An 18,443-nucleotide genomic window follows, 5' to 3' on the forward strand; every position below is an offset into this window, starting at 1 on the left:
GTGCCCCTATGTTGGGAGCATAAGTATTTATAGTTGTTATATCGTCTTCCTGGATTGATCCCTTGATCATTATGTAGTGTCCTTCTTTGTCTCTTCTAATAGTCTTTATTTTAAAGTCTATTTTGTCTGATATGAGAATTGCTACTCTGGCTTTTGTTGATTTCCATTTGCATGGAATATCTTTTTCCATCCCCTCACTTTCAGTCTGTATGTGTCCCTTGGTCTGAAGTGTGTCTCTTGTAGACAGCCTATATATGGGTCTTGTTTTTGTATCTATTCAGCCAGTCTATGTCTTTTGGTTTTAATATTTATTCCATTTACATTTAAGGTAGTTATCGATATGTATGTTCCTTTTACCATTTTCTTCATTGTTTTGGGTTTGTTATTGTAGGTCTTTTCCTTCTCTGGTGCTTCCTGCCTAGAGAAGTTCCTTTATATGTGTTATAAATTGGTTTGGTGCTGCTGAATTCTCTTAGTTTTTACTTGTCTGTAAAGGTGTTAATTACTCATTCAAATTTGAATGAGATCCTTGCTTGGTAGATTAATCTTTGTTGTATGTTTGTCCTTTTCATCACTTTAAATATGTCCTGCCACTCTCTTCTGGCTTGCAGAGTTTCTGCTGAAGATCAGCTGTTAATCTTATGGGGATTCCCTTGTATGATATTTGTTGCTTTTCTCTTGCTGCTTTTAATATTTTCCTTTGTATTTAATTTTTGATGGTTTGATTAATATATGTTTTCATGTGTTCCTCCTTGGAGTTATCCTGTATGGGACTTTCTGTGCTTCCTGAACTTGATTGACTATTTCCTTTCCCATATTAAGGAATTTTTCAACTATAATCTCTTCAAATATTTTCACAGTCCTTTTCTTTTTCTCTTCTTCTTCTGGGACCCCTATAATTTGAATGTTACTGTGTTTAATGATGTCCCAGAAGTCTCTCAGACTGTCCTCAATTGTGTTTATTCTTTTTTCTTTATTGAGCTCTGTGGTAGTTATTTCTACTATGTTATCTTCCAGGTCACTTATATGTTCTTCTGCCTCAATTATTCTTCTAATGATTCCTTCTAGGGAATTTTTGATTTCATTTATTTTGTTGCTTATCATTGTTTGTTTGCTCTTTAGTTCTTCTAGGTCCTTGTTAAAAGTTTCTTGTTTTCTCCATTCTATTTCCAGGATTTTGGGTCATCTTTACTATCATTACTCTGAATTCTCTTTCAGGTAGACTGGCTATTTCCTCTTCATTTGTTTGGTCTGGTAGTTTTTTACTTTGCTCCTTCATCTGCTACGTATTTCTCTGTCTTCTCATTTTGCTTAACTTACTGTGATTGGTGTCTCCTTTTCGCAGGCTGCAAGTTCGTAGTTCCCATTGTTTTTGGTGTCTGCCCCCAGCGGGTAAGGTTCTTTCAGTGGGTTGTGTAGGCTTACTGGTGGAGGGGACTTTTTCTTGTGTTCTGGTGGATGAGGCTGGATCTTATCTTTCTGATGGGCATTACCACGTCTGGTGGTGTGTTTTTGTGTGTCTGTGAACTTATTATCATTTTAGGCGGTCTCTCTGCTAATAGGTGGGGTTGTGTTCCTGGCTTGCTAGTTGTTTGGCATGGGGTGACCAGCACTGGAGCTTGCTGGTCATTGAGTGGAGCTGGGTCTTAGCATTGAGATGGAGATCTCTGGGATAGCTCTCACTAATTGATACCATGTGGGTCCCAGAGGTTTCTGGTGGTCCAATGTCTTGAACTCGGCTCTCCCACCTCAGAGGCTCAGACCTGGCACTTGGCCTGAGCACCAAGACCCTGTCACATAGCTCAGAAGAAAAGGGAGAAAAAAAAAGAAATAAAATAAAATAAGGTTAGTAAAGTTAAAAAAAATTAAAATAAAAAAATTAAAGAGTAATAAAAAAAGAGAGCAACCAAACTAATAAACAAATCCACCAATGATAACAAGTGCTAAAAACTATACTAAGATAAACAAAAATCAGAAACTAGTCAGTCACAGACTGCAAACCCCAATTCTACTTTTGCTCCCAGAGTTCACCATAATAGCAAATATTTTGAAAGATAGTCTCATTCAGGTCAGACAAACCCAGCTTCCTTATGATCACCATGTTGTTTTTTGTAATATTAACATGGAATTGCATCAATCCATTCAAACCATCTCTCAGGTCTCCCTCCAGAACCTGAGTGCCAGTTTGCAGGGCAGTCAGCTGACAGGGTTTACTTGCAGACTGAGACCAATGAACAAAGCAAAGCCCCCCATAGGATCTTCATCATCATTCTACTCTAGGAATCTAGGAACTATTCATAATAGACTTGTCTGGTCCCTGTTATATCCTTAAGGCAGTTATGCAAATTAGCAACAGATTGAAGACAACCTCGGTACTGGTCAGTATAATTTTTTTAAGGTAATATATATCATTTAGCCATTGTTCTGGCTATTTGTATGTACCATAAAAGAAGCATCTACCACATGTCCAGAATTCATGGATTGAATTCTAAATAGTTTGCTTTAACTCCTCTAGACTCCAGTGTCACATTCACTCTACTTTTCACTCTATTTTTCCTGAATCGTGTGACTGCCAACCTCCCTGTCTACCTGACATTTACTTTCCATGCTGATCCTTCCAACTACTCCTTTACTTCTTCTCCTTTGATCTTGCTCACTGTTAATCATCTTTCAGGAATATTCTTTCCTGCTTGGCCTTGTTCTCCAGATATCCTTGTCCAGATGTAGCCCCTGTGTATCACACTCAAACCCACACACCCCCACTTAATTGGACTGGATAATGTGAGAAGGGATCTGAACAAAACTTATCATTAAGTAACAAACTTATTGTGCATCTATCACATCCAAAGTACTCACTCACTCAGCTAGTCTGGGGTTACTGAAAGTCACAAAATTAGATCCCTGATACTTTTAAAGAGTTGCCCAAATCTATCTGGGAAGGAAATGTCATCCCCAAAATTTCTTTCATCAGTATTTTTTTCCTTTATAAAACCTGTAATATATAACATGATGTCTTCCTTCAATCCACCATCTAGATTTTGAGAGAAAAGGAGTATTGGAAAACAATCCAGTACTAAACAACAATAAAGACCACAAAGTAGGAGATGTCCCAGGAGAGGATGTGACTAATTGCTAACTGAGAAAATCATTGAAGTTGGTGAGGTTAGGAGTGGGGAGGTCACTGTGTATGTGAAGCCTTCATTGCAGGGAGACAAGGGGAGTAGCCTTTCTAGCAGAACTGCACTAGGAGTCAAAGGTGGAATTATATCAAAAAGAGAACAAAAACCCTGAGAGAGGGGGTTAGCTTAGTCGATACCTGGGAAGTCAATATCTGGGTACCAGTTCTGTAGAGGAAATTTAAGATATTAAGACTGAAGTAAAATTGAATTGACTTATATTTTTCTTTTTTCATTAAAAAAAAGTGAAAACAAACAAACAAAAATCCCCAGAAAATCCTTTGGAGTCTAGGAACTTAAGTCATATTTTAAGCTCTTCTAACCAGGGCATAAGAAATCACTGTTTGTGCCAAAGGCCTTTGGAATGACTTAAGTTTTGGTTTTATATTACCAAGTAAGACTTCACAGATGAAAAGCAGCAAAGTTCCATCCCTGTTTCCAGGGATGTTCTACTCAAGCACAACTGAATTGCAGCCAGAATGATGCTTAGTCTATTCAAGATTTCCTTCTCTTCTGCAGCCCATAACTCTGATCTCACTGACTGGATGCCTTTGAAGCCTAACTCTGCCTTTGATCCACTCTGACTTATTATTAGCTCAAGTTATTTGATCTCTTACAGGTCATAAATATTCTCATATTGAGATTTCCCAAAGAGCCACTTACCTAACATGAGCCGGAAACAGCCCTTCCTAGAAGATGCATTTGCCCCTGGTCATCTGAGACCCATCCTCTACTGACTTTGTGTATAAGGTCTTGCTAAGATGATCTTGGGCCTTCTGTCTACTGGTGTTAATAAAATGGAAGCAAGTTCAGGCTGGAAGTGGTGATGCTTTTAGTAGTAGAGCACAATTATGTTCTGCTCTCCTGCTTTTAAAGGCAGAATTTGTGTTGCTGATAGATCTGGGAGATGCTCTACCAATTAGCCCATGGTTTAAAAACAGAGGGGTTTAACAATATAGGCAGCACAACATGTAATGCAAATAAGACTAAGCATGGCTGTGATAAATGTGTCTTATCCAGGGTAGTGCCAGCAACATGATCTGAACTCACAAATCCTGCTATTGGGTAGCAACAGAAATGCACAGGGGTGTGTTATCAGCAGCAAAGGCCAGGAAGAACGTGTAAAGGAGGAGTTTTTCTCTAAATCATGACAGAGGTAAATAAATATCCTCAGAATCTAGATGATCATCTTTTCAGAAGGTGGCCCATTGGACATATTTATTCTCCCTGCACTGAAAGCCACCAGAACTAGATGAACCACAATCTGTGACCATTTTTTCACAAGGCAGGCCAAAGGTAGGATAATGCTCTCCCTTAGATTTCCAAGAGGACATCGTTTTGTTTTCTTTTATTCTTTCATATAAATTTGAGACATTGCACTTATATCTTAAAGCACTGTAATTATTATAGATTTTCATTAAAATAAAGTCATAAATCAGTGGGAGAAAAAGCCTTTGTCAGATCTTGTGTCCCAATTTTTGATGTAGGAAATTTATGGTCACCATAAGCTAGAAAGCAGTGACAAGGTCTGCCTTGGTGAATTAAGAGTTCCTACCTACGGCTTTTTTGCTTTCTGGCAAGAAACAAGGAATAAAAGAAAAAGACAATGGAATTTTATGTTAACTGACTTCTGCTCTTTTTGTTCTGCCATAATATTCATAAAAATAATTATAATAATGTGACTTTAATTTTATATTCCACTTCATAATTTACAAATTATTTTGTGTGTATTAGTATCACACTCCTAATAGGAGGATGGTCTTTATTTTTTCCATATCACAGATAAGGAAATTATGGATAGAGAAGAACAGAATTGTGCAAGGGTGAGTAAATAATTGACCTGAGTGAGCTGCCAGGTCATGTATCTTCCCAAGAGATATTCTGCTCTGTTTACTCTCCCCTATTGTTATAAGTGCCTCAGAGTCTCCCTGATATCCAAGGAGCACTGGAGAAATAATGGTATAGCAAGGAAAAAATGTAGCTACTGTGCAAACTTCCAAAGCTCCAAGGAGCAATTTGCTTTGAATAGTAAGAATAGTTATAAGACTGATTTTTAGGAATAAAGAGACCTCAAACCTAACCAAAGGAAAATCACACTTACCTAGATTAAGACACTGTGTACATTTTTGATGCACTTCTCACCGTTGAAAATTTAGATTTAATTGTGTGTGATCATTTAATTAGGTCTTCTCTCACTAGCCTGAAACTTCCATTAAAACAGAGATTTTATTTGCTCTTCTGCTCATCATTTTATCTCATGTTGAGCACAGTGTGTGGCACTCAATACGTATTAAATTGAATGGTTGAGTAAATGGACTAATGAGAGGACAAAGACCCTAAAGAAGGATAGAAAAAGATGACTTTCAATTTGAAATGAAGAACCTCATATTAAATATGAAGAATTACAAGGGGCAGTCTGATCAACACAACACACCTTTTTCATTCTATGTTTTGGGATATCAAGTTAGCCTCAATTACAGCTGCTGGTACCTTATTATGGGAGAGCAAAAAAAAAGTCAACTCTGTTTCGAGTGAAAGAGAAAGAAAGATTGGGAGAAATAGTTGCCTGATTGAATAAAAATAAAATTATCAGCGTACTGGGATAGCCACAGTTAGGAGAATATTTCTTCTCAGAATGTGCAGTTGGAAATAGCCATTGTAATCATTGCATCTAACAGAGATAACTCTTAAGTCCAGTGCTAGCATTGTGTGCAGGGTATATGATGCACCTTGGGTGGAAGTTCCTTTGCTTTCTGACTATATCCACTTAAAGATGGATAGCCAGCTTTGGTGGAAGAACTATCTATAGAATGTACAGAGGTAGGCAAATCTCTGTCTATAGAATGTACAGAGATAGGCAAATCTCTCCAATGAGTCATTGGATTGGGGCTTAAACCTCAATCCTGGCCTTCTTAATGGTAAACATAGAAAAGTTGAACCGAATGGCTTTGGTTCCAAGTTCAGCTTCTGTATTTTTCTCTTCCCTGTTTCTTGTGTCTTACCTGCAGTCTCAGAAAAGTCATTGTGAGGTCAAGTTGACATATGCAGCATCTTAAAACACTAAATGGCCTGTAATGAGGGTAATGATTGCCAAGCACTCAGTACCACTGACTTCTTGTAAAAGAATATTAGTTGCTAAGAGCAATAGAACACTCCTGGAAGTCTTCAGATGTGTTGCTACTGAATATAAATTTTCTAATCAGGTGCTTTTAAGTCAGGTAGAATTTTTGCTTCAGTAAGAAATACACTATTTATATATAAGTTCATAATTTACCAATAGATCTTTTGCTTTTAACTTTTAACAACATGTTGGGTAACGGGGTTGATTTTCCAATCTCCCATTGACTGGTAATGTAAGAAGTGTCTTATTGACACTTGTCTCCAGCTTTCTGCATATGTTAATACTAACCAGGAAAAAAGTGGCACATTAGTTAAACATTAGATAGAGTCTTAAAAGCCAAGTTCTCTTCATCCTCAGTGACCTATTTCTCTTACTGTGGTGCACTGTCCTGCTGCCCTTCTCTGTGCTGTTCCTTCATTTCTTTCCTGTCATAGGACTCATTGTCCCAAATCTCCATTTCAAAGCCTCAAAATGCTTAATATAGGATGAATACATAGTAGGTGCTCCAAATAAATTTGCTGAGTAATTCAATTAAGAGAAGAGGCAAACTCTCAAAGCCATTCAGAGTTATACTCTTCCTTGGATAAATTTGCTAACATGAAAAAGTGTGTCATGAGTTAAGACACTAGACGCAACTCTACCTCCAGAATTTAACAGAGCTCAAATAATGGCATTGTTACTAGATTGTTCCTAATAGGTGCCCCATCCATATCTGGATGCAAATTCTGTTTATTTAAGTCTTCTTCAAAGGCAGGTTCTAAGCCTTTATCCCTGTTTATAAAACATTTTGAGATCTCCCTGAAAGTCATTAAGGAATGAAATGCTATAGTTCTAGCTCAGCTGGGAGTCAAGTTCATCAAACATCACTAGGAAAAACTCTCCAGCTAATTGGACTTTGCTTGTTTTCAGATACCTGCCAGAATTTTTTTCACATCTATAGGTTATTAACTACATTATAATTTTGGGGGTTTGCTTTTATCTTTTATCTTTCTTTCCAGAAAGTTTCCAGAAGTTTCCAGAAATCATCCCTTGCATCAGCCCATTCATGCTTTAAGTGCCTCCATGAAACATGATGAGGTGGGAGTGAATGAGGATTCGGAGGGGCCATTTTGAATTGGGGCTTCTATGAAACGTTTTTCTTCATGTAATGAATGCTGGTATAGCTAGAACTAGAACCCAGATCGGCTGTTCACTAAGTGATGGGAGGGAATCTCCTGACTGATATTATTGTTTCAATTTATAGGCAATAAGAGTCAAAGGGCAGCATGAAGGTATCTGTACAATGCCATGGTGCGAATTGAGCTCAGTCTCATAATCAACTCAAGAATAAAGAAAGCTAATTTTGCATGTTCCAGACTCTAGCTGATCTCTAGCCCTGTGGATACTAGAGCAAATTTTTTGATATCACCTGTTGGTCACCCTTTGCCTCATTAAATGACTGTGGATTAATGAACACATAGAATCAGGAAACAGTTCCATCCAAGGGAAGGCAAATTGAAGTCCAACTTCAAAGCAACACACCTGACCTCATATAAAAGTGTTCTAGTTTATTACTTTGCACGACTGTGTGTTTCAATTTATTACACTGATGACTTACCTTGTACTATTCTGTGTTCAATTATGTATTTCCTGTTCTCATTACAGAGCTTCAAATGACTGCAAAAATATATTCATTTAATGCTTTTTCTGCTCTTTTAAAATTTTTATCACTCAGAAAGGAGAAAGAAAATGGTTTGAGCATTAGCACTGGGTATAAACTCAGATTGATTTTATATACTTAAATTACTCTGATAATTGGAGCAAAGAAACTCTTTCACCTGAAATAACTGAATAGTAGCTAGAAAAATATATTTTGCGGTCTTAACTATTCAGATATTTTGCATATACCAGCACATCCAATATGTAACAATACAAAGAAATCAGAATAATGTAAAACTCTTGGGGGTCCAAAGAGACCAAGTGTACCAGGTAGTGTTTTGGAAAAAGATGGGGACCATAATCTGAGAGACATGTTTTAGTAGAGAGTCTTCCACTTACTAAGTTTGTGGTTTGGGAGAGTTTTATTTGTGGGAAAATAATTATCTGTAGTTATGCCTCATTCTTAAATGATATGGCTATTTTTATATTAAAAGACAAAATTAATCTAAGTTAAAATAATAAGATTTATATGATGAACAACGTATAAGTCAGTGTCCTCTCTTACTCCACAGAGAAAGAAGGATAATGGGGATGCTCTAGCCACTGTCTTATCTTAAATAGGTTCGTTAGTGGGTTATGACTTAAGGAACAAAGAATACAGCACTTGTACCCTCACTCTATCTCTCTTTTCTGATGTTTAAAATCAGAGCAAAACATTGAGCAAAACAATGAATGAAAGCTTAAATGCTGATACCTCTGAGAGAGGTAACCCAGTTACATTCATCCTAAAGGATAAATGAATGATTTCAATGCCTATCCTGAAGAACAGTACAAATGTCAATGGATTCTCAGGTAAGAGGCAGTATAAATTGTCATGCAGGAGAAAAAGAAAATGGCATAAACCAAATGGGAGACCTAGATAGGTAGAGAAGTAAAAGTTCTTTGCAGTTTGAATGTGCACTAGGCCTGATGATGAGTAGAAGGATCAGAGGAGCTTCTCTTCTTTTTATCATCAAAGAATGTGATAGATTCATTTGACATTCAGATTCCTTGCTTAGCTTTCATGCACTTATAGTGTGAAGAACAAGTTCATTTTGAACAGTTATACCTCAGGTGCCAGGACAATGTCAGGTGAGAAAATAAAAAAAGAATCAAATACCATGTAACAGAACAAGTGGTACCCAGTTGATTAGAACCACTGTCTAATTAGCTATTCCACTTTCCTTTCCCCATAAATGAGCAAGCGGTGACTGTAGTGAATTTGGGGATCTCTGTAATCTGAGGTTTAGAGCCGTTGACTGAACCCACAGAAGGACTAAAATGTAAAAGCAGTTTCTCCTTTCTAAAATCATGTCATTCCTCTGCCCATAATCTTCTGCTTTTGCCAAGGCTGGACAGTGCTTGCACCTAGACATTAGGCATCTTTTCTACTGATTACTTCTAGTATCTGCACACTCCAGGTATAACCATTTGTCTTTTAGAATGCTGTTAAATTATTCCCCCAAACCTCATAATAAAATAATTTGTATCCTTATTAATCAAAAATCATGCAATTCAGCATTTTTGACTTGGAAACAAAAAGTATTGTCACTATGAGAAAGCTATAGTATTATGACTCATTACTAGAAACATTCATTCAGAGCAACAAGTTGAATATGATAAATATTGGACAAGCATCTCTTTGTTTAGGTTACACAATGGATCTGTTTGTTCTCCTGACTAAATCTTTTTTTTTTTTTTTTCTGTAGTACGCGGGCCTCTCACTGTTGTGGCCTCCCCCGTTGCGGAGCATGGGCTCTGGACGCGCAGGCTCAGCAGCCATGGCTCACGGGCCCAGCCGCTCCGTGGCATGTGGGATCCTCCCGGACTGGGGCATGAACCCGCGTCCCCTGCATCGGCAGGCAGACTCTCAACCACTGTGCCACCAGGGAAGCCCCTGACTAATTATTTTTACCAATTTAATTCAATTTGGAAGTAGTAAATCTCATGGGTGGTATGGTGTCTTACTATATCATGAAATTCACTTAATGCTGCTTTCTTCACTCACTGCATTCACCCGATAAGCATTATGAATTCTTAAAACATTGCTAGGCACTGTGCTAGATGCTAGGAATACAAAAATTAAAGGGAGGGCTTGCTGACCACGTCTTCTGCTAGTGAAGAGCTTCTAGGGATTGCAATCACCTTCTAACCCTCCCTTGCTCCTCTCTTCCTAAGACTTCATGAGGAACAAGACTTGGAGTTTCTGGATTACTTCATTTCCCAAAACCACTGAAACAAATACAATGCATCACCTTATCCAGAGCATTCCCTTTAACCTATTTTGCATTTCATAAAGCACCAAACTCAATTTCTAGTTCGCCCTGACTTTAAGTAACTATTTCTGATTTAAATCATTCTTATACTGATCCTCCTTTTTCAACATCACAAAGCTGTGCTTCAGCATCATCCAGCTGTGCCCTTATTTTGCCACCTCCTTGAGGTGAAACCCTTTCAGTGGTGTGCAAATAAGGAAACCTTCCTGAAAGGCAAAAGCAGGATCTGGAGCTGCCTTTGCTGAAAAACTCTCCTCATTATACAGGTATCAGATAACCTATTTTGAAATATAAAGCAGCCTTTCAGGCTGCAGTTGAAAAACAGTATTCTAAGATTTGTCTTGAATGCTTCCTTTTAAAGATGCTTAATGAATTCCTGAGTTTAAAGAAAGTCAGAGGAGAAAAGTATCCTCCTTGCTTTTCCTTTATTCCCCTGGGAAATTAATGCATATTATGATTTATGAAGACCACTCCAGAGCCTGGTGTATCTAAGATCCCATTTGCCAGGCACATCTTGCAGTGGTTCATTCCTAGAACTCTCTTCAGGGGTGGTTAGTGTACCAGGCATTCTCCCACAAGGGCACAGCCAAATTTGATTAATTCAAGGAGAGCTGATTTATAAAAAAGATTAATCAGAAAGGAGCAGATGGGTGTTAGGGAACCACAGGGATGGTGTAACCCAGCAGGACCCCATGGGGCCTTCCCAAGACAGGCCTTCCCCCAGACCCTCTGCTGTGGCTCCTCTCTGACGTACCTAGATAACAGTGTTTGATGCACATTTCCTGAGTTGTTTTGCAGATGTGAACCCCACCACCACCACCAAATAGAAGAACTACTTGATGACCATGAGCACATAGCCCCAGGCCTCCTGGAGCCTAAGGATTGATAACTGAACCCTTGTAACACCACCCTGCTGCCTCACCATCAGCTAATCAGAGAATTGTGCACAAGCTGATCACATACCCTGCTACCCCCAATCGCCCAGTCCCCCCACTCCCACAGCCCCGGTCCTGGCCTTTAAAAATGCTTTGCCAAAACCCTTCAGGAGCTCGAGGCTTTTCAGGGCATGAACCACCTCGTCTTGTGTGACCTTGCAACAAACGTTTCTCTGCTCCAAACTCCAACGTTTCAGTTTGCTTGGCCTCACTGTGTGTGGGGCACACGAACTTGCGTTAACAATGGTTAACCAGGACCTGGAAGAAGAAAAAGTCCTGGGAGCAAGCTACCTTGCTAGAATGGTGGAATGACATATGGAGGGACAGAGCTAGTGTGAGGTCACCTTGAGGAAAGGAGCAGAGAGGTAAGTACTCCCTCCCTCCATCTCTGGCTGGAGTTCTCCTTGGGCTGAAGTCAGCTGGAAGCCATAAGACTCAAGAGTCCATCCAAGATTTCCTAAGGTCACACTCCTGGGGCAGAGAGTGGGGTGGAGACAGGTGGAGACTGGACCCAAAGGGGCAACTGGAAAAATCTGGTACAAGCAGGGAGCATGCCGTCTCTCTGTTACCTGCTCGGTAGCTTCCAACTGGTCTCCCTGCTTTAGAGAAAACATGGATCCCGGTTTGCTCAGGACAATGTCTGTTATGTCTGTCCTGCTTGTCTATGAATTGTGTCAATTTTCACTCTCAAAGAGTGTTCTGGTTTAGATAAAGTGTATGGTCATCCTACTCTGCTTCAGCTTTTCACTGCATCAGGTCTGTTCTCCAACAGCCACCAGAGTGGCTAAAGCAGAGAACTGGATTATGTAAATCACATGCTCAAAACGCCCACATCGTTCACAAAAGTATCACAATTCCTCACCTCAGCCCACAAGCCACAAATGCTCCGCCTTTATTCTGTCCCTCTGAACTCAGTTTCTTCCATTCTTCCCGGCCCAGGCAGCTTCCTTGTTCTCCTTCCGCAAGCAAGCCAATCCCACCCCCACACAGGCTCTTTGCACTTGCTATTCTTTCTGTTGAGAAAGCTCTTCTCCAAGATATTCTCCTAACTTGCTCTCTTTTTTTCCTTTCTATCTTTAATGAAAAAAAAAAAATCACCCATCAAGTGAACTCTGCCCTTACCACCAATTCTAACTAAACCCCCTCCCATAGTCAAACCCTTCCTCTCATCCTGCTCTATTATTCTTCTTGACCCTTCACATCATCTGTATATTCATTTGTTTATTGTCTGTCTTCCTCCACTAGAGGAGAAGTTCTCTGAAAACAGAGATTTTTCTGTTTTGGCAATTACTGTATTCCTTGAGCTTAGTAGAGTTTCTAGTATATATTATATGCTCAGTAAAGATCCCTTGGACAAACAAAAAATACATGAAGATTTTCGGTACAGAAGATAGAGTTGGGCTTCAATCTGTGGGTAACAGGATGATCTGAGTATCATTAAACTAGCTAACAAATGAAAGAATATATGTAATATAAATTCTAAGACATAATGGAAAATAAGGGTGATTATCAATATCATTCTTGTAACTATCATCGGCACACACAGTGAATGGAGAGACTAAATTATATCTGAAGGTTCTTTTGTTCATATGAATCATTAGTTAAAATCATTGTATTTTTGCACTTATTTTTCTTAAATTTACTGAGGATGTTTTGAAAAGGAATACTTCCACTACATAAATAAACACTTTATTCACTAAAATATTCATGAGTCACATTGAGAAGCCAAGATTTTATGTTTGGTTAATTCAGCCCCAAAGAGGTTAAGTGAATTACATCAAAGCACACACCAAACGAATGATAAATGTACCAGTAAAACATAAAAGAAAAGGACCATGTTTCACAAAAGAAAACTGCTGAAGTTTGAAATGAGAGAAAGATTTGCTTGAAGCAAATTCTCATGGGAGTTGACCCTACTAGAATGACTGGCAGATTTGCACTGTCTCAGGAACCCTACTGTCCAGGAAAAGATTCTTTCTCTTTTATCCAGCCAACCAAAAGGTAGCAGACCATATAGTATAACATTCTACCTGCCTTAGCATTGAGAACAAAGTAGCATTACCTTCATATTATTCACATTGTCTTTGACAACCTGAGACATTTCATATATTCAGAGAAAATTTTGAAACTAAAGCTATAATTTAGCTTATGACAAGACAGGAATCTATTTTCTTATCATTATTATCACCCAACACTTTGGTTGCCCTATATCCTTGTCCTCAGTCTTAAAAAAAGTCATAATCTGAAAGGACTGAATGGATTAAAGGAAAGAACATCTGAGCAAAGAAAACTCCAGGTCCCACTTAAGTCTCACAAGTGTGCTTTTCACCATTTGTATGAATGAATATTCTGAAGTCCAGCTCAGTTACATAACTTGTCTACAATAACCTCATAATCCTGGTATTTGATAGGGCCAAGAGGATTTTAACCCATATCTGTCTATCTCTGAAAACCATGACCTTTTCCTTAGACTGCGCAGCCTTTTCATATCCAGACTTATGGAACTAAGGACATTTTATTGCTGGGGTTGAAGCCAGCAATGTTTTTTTTTTGTGCATGGGGTTGAAGTTCATGCACAGGCCCTACCAGCTCAGGGATCTAAAGCAATCAGAGAGAATCAGAGTTAACTCAATCAAATTTAAAACTAATTTGTTTTCATTCTCTTGAGAAAGAAAGGTGTCAACTCTTACCATTCCTACCATCAGACTTTATCACTTTCAAAGGGCTATAACTTGTTCTATTCTCACAGAATTCTTGAATCCTTAGATTTTCATTCTGAACCCCTAATGGGCGCTCAGCATCCCTATGTGCTGTGAGAGCACATTGGTAGGAATAATCTCTTTATATGAATTTTATTTAGACTTACTTTTCTAAAGCAAGATTATGTGAAAATTATGTTTATTAATGAACTTCTCATTTTACTAAATAAGTTTAATAATGTTTCATACTTTGGAAGGATTCTTGAGCATAACACATTTGTCTAAAGATAGGTTTAATTTGCAAGTGTCACATTTTCTTCCCCAGCATCAAACTTATGATTTACCTTAAACAGCAACAACAACAACAAAAGACAATATTCATATGTTTTTCAAGAACATACTAAGTTTAACAAGTAGTTATTACTACCAAGGACTATGTACTCACTGGATTGCAGCAGGGAGATTGTGATATAACCCAAAACCTTTAGGGAATTTTGATTTCTTATGAAAGCTAGGAAATACATGCACTTATGATAACATTCTGTTTTTAAAAAGCTGCTGGAATGTACAAAGAACTCATGGCACAGTAAGCTCTTTAAAATTTCAGAGGAAGACCTGTGGGTGAGAGATAGCAGGAAACACCTGCCAGAACCTGGCTAGACAATAAAAGAGAGGAAGAGTTTGGTTTTCCTGGGACGTCAGAAATATCTTAGGAGGAGACCTTCAACATGGTGGAGGAGTAAGACGTGGAGATCACCTTCCTCCCAACAAATACATCAGAAATACAACTACATGTGGAACAACTCCTACAGAACAAAGACTGAACGCTGACAGGAGACCTCAGGCCTCTCAAAAGGCAAAAAAAATCCCCACGTACCTGGGTAGGGCAAAAGAAAAAAGGAAAAACAGAGATAAAAGAATAGGGATGAGACCTGCACATCTGGAAGGGAGCCGTGAAGGAGGAAAAGTTTCCACACACTAGGAAGCCCCTTCACTGGTGGAGACAGGGTGGGCTGGGGAGCCATGGAGGAGAGCGCAGCCACAAGGGTGCAGAGGGCAAAGCGGACAGATTCCCACACAGAGGATTGATGTCAACCAGCACTCACCAGCCCGAGAGGCTTGTCTGCTCACCCACCAGGGCGGGTGGGGGGTGGGAGCTGAGGCTCGGGCTTCAGAGGTCAGACCCCAGGGAGAGGACTGGGGTTGGCTGCATGAACACAGTCTGAAGGGGGCTAGTGCACCACAGCTAGCCAGGAGGGAGTCCGGGAAAATATCTGGACCTGCCTAAGAGGCATGAGATCATTGTTTTGTATGCACGAGGAGAGGGGATTCAGAGCACCACCTAAACGAGCTCCAGAGATGGGCAAGAGCGGCAGCTGTCAGTGCAGACCCCAGAGACCAGCATGAAATGCTAAGGCTGCTACTGCAGCCACCAAGAAGCCTGTGTGCAAGCACAAGTCACTATCCACACCTCCCTCCCCTGGAGCCTGTGCAGCTCACCACTGCCAGAGTCCCATGATCCAGCGACAACTTCCCTGGGAGAACACATGGCATGCCTCCGGCTGGTGCAACATCACGCCAGCCTCTGTTACCACAGGCTCACCCCACATTCCATACCGCTCCCTCCCCCCGACCTGAGTGAGCCAGAACCCCCTAATTGGCTGTTACTGTTACCCCGTCCTGCCTGAGTGAAGAACAGATGCCAGAGGGTGACCTACATGCAGAGGCAGGGGCCAAATCCAAAGCTGAACCCCAGGAACTGTGCAAAAAAAGGAGAAACAGGGAACTTTCTCCCAGAAGCCTCAGGAGCAGCGGATTAAATCTCCACAATCTATTGGATGTACCCTGCATCTGTGGAATACCTGAATAGACAACAAATCATCCCAAAATTGAGGCGGTGGACTTTGGGAGCCACTGTAGACTTGGGGTTTGCTCTCTGCATCTAATTTGTTTCTGATTTTATGTTTACCTTAGTTTAGTATTTAGAGTTTATTATCATTGGTAGATTTTGTTTATTGATTTGGTTGCTCTCTTCCTCCTTTTTTATATATATATATATATATAGACATATATATTATTTTCCTTTTCTTTTTTTTTTTTTTGTGACACAGTGTGTGTATGCTTCTTTGTGTGATATTGTCTTTATAGCTTTGCTTTACCATCTGTCCTAGGGTTCTGTCTGTCTTTTTTTTTTATAGTAAAGTTTATAACATTTGTTATCATTGGTGGATTTCTGGTTTGGTTGCTCTCTTCTTTCTTCCTTTCATTTCTTTCTCTTTTTTATTATTTTTATTTTTTAATTTTTAACAATTATTTTTTATTTTAATGACTTTATTTTATTTTTCTTTCTTTCTTTTTCCTTTTGTTTCTACTGAAAAATGTGGTTGACAAGGTCTTGGTTCTCCAGCCAGGTGTCAGACCTGTGCCTCTGAGGTGAGAGAGCCAAGTTCAGGACACTGGTCCACCAGAGACATCCAGGTCCCATGTAATGTCAAATGGTAAAAAGTCTCCCAAAGTTGTCCTTCTCAACCCTAAGACCCAGCTCCACTCAACGACCAGCAAGCTACAGTGCTGGACACCCTATGCCAAAAAACTTGCAAGACAGGAACACAGGCCCACACATTAGCAGAGAGGCTGTCTAAAATCATAATAAGGTCACAGACACCAAAAAACACACCACCGGATGCAATACTGCCTACCAGAAAGAAAAGATCCAGCTTCATCTGCCAGAACACAGGCACGAGCCCCCTCCACCAGGAAGCCTAAACAACCCAGTGAAACAACCTTACCCACTGGGGACAGACACCAAAAACAATGGGAAGTACCAACCTGTAGCCTGCGAAAAGGAGACTCCAAACACAGTAAGTAAAGCAAAATGAGAAGACAGAGGAAAACAGAGTGGATGAAGGAGCAAGGTAAAAACCCACCAGACCAAACAAATGAAGAGGAAATAGGCAGTCTACCTGAAAAAAGAATTCAGAATAATGATAGTAAAGATGGTCCAAAATATTCGAAACACAATGGAGAAAATACAAGAAACAATTAACAAGGACCTAGAAGAACTAAAGAACAAACAAACAATGATGAACAACACAATATATGAAATTTAAAATTCTCTAGAAGGAATCAATAGCAGAATAACTGAGGCAGAAGAATGGATAAGAGAACTGAAAGATAAAGTAGTGGAAATAACTACTGCACAGCAGAATAAAGAAAAAAGAATGAAAATAATTGAGAACAGTCTCAGAGACCTCTGGGACAATATTAAATGCACCAACATTCAAATTGTAGGGGTCCCAGAAGAAGAAGAGAGAGAAAAAAAAGGGGGACTGAGATAATATTTGTAGAGATTAGAGTTGAAAACATCAACATGGGAAAGGAAATAGCCACCCAAGTCCAGGAAGTGCAGAGAGTCCCATACAGAATAAATCCAAGGAGGAACACAACAAGACACATATTAACCAAACTATCAAAAATTAAATACAAAGAAAACATATTAAAAGCAACAAGGGAAAAGCAACAAATAACATACAAGGGAATCCTCATAAGGTTAACAGCTGATCTTTCAGCAGAAACTCTGCAAGCCAGAATGGAGTGGCAGGACATATTTAAAGTGATGAAAGGGAAAAACCTACAACCAAGATTACTCTATCCAGAGGGATCTCTTTCAAATTCGACAGAGAAATTGAAACCTTTACAGAAAAGAAAAAGCTAAGAGAATTCAGCATCACCATTATAACATCAGCATTATAACAAATGCTAAAGGAACTTCTCTAGGCAGGAAACACAAGAGAAGGAAAAGACCTACAATAACAAACCCCAAACAATTAAGAAAATGGCAATAGGAACATACGTATCGATAACTACCTTAAATGTAAATGGATTAACTGATCCAACCAAAAGACACAGAGAGGCTGAATGGATACAAAAAATAGAACCATTGGGGCTTCCCTGGTGGTGCAGTGGTTCAGAGTCCGCCTGCCGAGACAGGGGACATGGGTTCGTGCCCCAGTCCGGGAAGATCCTACATGCCATGGATCGGCTGGGCCCGTGAGCCATGACTGCAGAGCCTGCGCATCCGGAGCCTGTGCTCCACAACGGGAGAGGCCACAACAGTGAGAGGCATGCATACCGCAAAAAAAAAAAAAAAAGACCCATATATATGCTGTCTATAAGAGACCCATGTTAGACCTAGGGACACATAAAGCCTGAAAGTGAGGGGATGGAAAAAGATATTCCATGCAAATGGAAATCAAAAGAAAGCCAGAATACCAATTCTCATATCAGACAAAATAGACTTTAAAATAAAGACGATTACAAGAGACAAAGAAGGACGCTACATAATGATCAAGGGATCAATCAAAGACGAAGATATAACAATTGTAAATATGTATGCACCCAACATAGGAGCACCACAATACATAAGGCAAATACAAACAGCCATAAAAGGGGAAATCAACAGTAACACAGTCATAGTAGGGGACTTTAACAGTCCACTTTCACCAATGGACAGTTCATCCAAAATGAAAATAAATAAGGAAACACAAGCTTTAAATGAT

This window comes from Hyperoodon ampullatus, assembly GCF_949752795.1.
Source record: "Hyperoodon ampullatus genome assembly, chromosome: 7".
In the NCBI taxonomy this organism is placed as follows: Eukaryota; Metazoa; Chordata; class Mammalia; order Artiodactyla; family Ziphiidae; genus Hyperoodon; species Hyperoodon ampullatus.